General features: G+C 40.1%; 1 non-coding gene across 1 annotated transcript; it reads right to left on the bottom strand.

Moving 5' to 3' along the window:
* Positions 1-712: 712 nt before the first annotated feature.
* Positions 713-816, bottom strand: LOC148568352 (small nucleolar RNA R71). The gene has a single exon (XR_015882994.1). It is a non-coding gene; the product is annotated as a small nucleolar RNA R71 (small nucleolar RNA).
* Between the last annotated feature and the right edge of the window lie 1,203 nt (positions 817-2,019).

The following is a 2,019-nucleotide window of genomic DNA, read 5'->3' as shown; positions in this document are numbered from 1 at the left end:
TCTTATCTCTTTCTATTTATTTATTCATCTACTAACACTTCATCTCACCCAAATTCGAAACCCCTCTTTCATCTGTGTTCGAATTTTTTCTTCTTCTTTTCTTCTACTCACACAGGGACCTCTATACTGTAGTAAAAAGGACCTCTATTATTATTATTTTTCTGTCTCTCTTTTTCATATGAGCAGGAGCAAGGACAAGAATATTATTGTTGAAGCAGATCCAGAACCTGAAAGGACTCTGAATAGGAAACTAAGAGAAGCTAAATTACAACAATCCAGCAAGCACCTTTCAGAAATTTTCGAACAAGAAGAGGAGATGGCAGCCGAAAATAATAATAATGCAAGGAGGATGCTTGGTGACTTTACTGCACCTAATTCCAATTTACATGGAAGAAGCATCTCCATTCCTGCCATTGGAGCTAACAATTTTGAGCTTAAACCTCAATTAGTTTCTCTGATGCAGCAGAACTGTATGTTTCATGGACTTCCATCTGAAGATCCTTTTTAGTTTTTAACTGAATTCTTGCAGATATGTGATACTGTTAAGACTAATGGAGTAGATCCTGAAGTCTACAGGCTCATGCTTTTCCCTTTTGTTGTAAGAGACAGAGCTAGAGTATGGTTGGACTCTCAACCTAAGGATAGCCTGAACTCTTGGGATAAGCTGGTCAAGGCTTTCTTAGCCAAGTTCTTTCCTCCTCAAAAGTTGAGTAAGCTTAGAGTGGATGTTCAGACCTTCAGACAGAAAGAAGGTGAATCCCTCTATGAAGCTTGGGAGAGATACAAAGGACTGACCAAAAAGTGTCCTTCTAACATTCTTTCAGAATGGACCATCCTGGATATATTCTATGATGGTCTGTCTGAATTAGCTAAGATGTCATTGGATACTTCTGCAGGTAGATCCATTCACCTAAAGAAAACGCCTACAGAAGCTCAAGAACTCATTGACATGGTTGCTAATAACCAGTTCATGTACACTTTTGAGAGGAATCCTGTGAGTAATGGGACGCCTATGAAGAAGGAAGTTCTTGACACTGATACTCTGAATGCCATACTGGCTCAGAATAAAATATTGACTCAGCAAGTCAATATGATTTCTCAGAGTCTAAATGGAATGCAAGCTGCATCCAACAGTACTCAAGAGGCATCTTCTGAAGAAGAAGCTTATGATCCTGAGAATCCTGCAATAGCAGAGGTAAATTATATGGGTGAACCTTACAGAAACACCTATAACCCCTCATGGAGAAATCACCCGAATCTCTCATGGAAGGATCAACAAAAGCCTTAATAAGGCTTTAATAATGGTGGAAGAAATAGGTTTAACAATAGCAAACCTTTTCCATCATCCACTCAGCAACAGACAGAGAACTCTAAACAAAATACCTCTAATTTAGCAAACTTAGTCTCTGATCTATCTAAGGCCATTGTACATTTCATGAACGAAACAAGGTCCTCCATTAGAAATTTGGAGGCACAAGTGGGCCAGCTGAGTAAAAGGATCACTGAAATCCCTCCTAGTACTCTGCCAAGCAATACAGAAGAAAATCCAAAAGGAGAGTGCAAGGCCATTGACATAGTCAACACGGCCGAACCTGGAGAGGAAGGGGAGGACGTAAATCTCACTGAGGAAGACCTCCTGGGACGTCCAGTTATCAATAAGGAGTTTCCCTTTGAGGAACCAAAGGAATCTGAGACTCATCTAGAGACCATAGAGATTCCATTGAACCTCCTTATGCCCTTTATAAGCTCTAACGAGCATTCATATTCTGAAGAGAATGAGGATGTTACTGAAGAGCAAGTTACCAAGTACCTTGGTGCAATCATGAAGCTGAATGCCAAATTATTTGGTATTGAGACTTGGGAGGATGAACCTCCCTTGTTCACCAATGAACTAAGTGATCTGGATCAACTGAAATTGCCTCAGAAGAAACAGGATCCTGGAAAGTTCGTAATACCTTGTACCATAGGCAACATGATCTTTGAAAAGGCTCTGTGTGACCTTGGTTCAGGGATAAACCT

This window comes from Arachis ipaensis, chromosome B4 (assembly GCF_059453495.1).
Source record: "Arachis ipaensis isolate K30076 ecotype BB chromosome B4, ASM5945349v1, whole genome shotgun sequence".
Classification (NCBI taxonomy): domain Eukaryota; kingdom Viridiplantae; phylum Streptophyta; class Magnoliopsida; order Fabales; family Fabaceae; genus Arachis; species Arachis ipaensis.
Note: the sequence above shows the minus strand (reverse complement) of the source record. Positions and strands in the feature narration are given on the sequence as shown.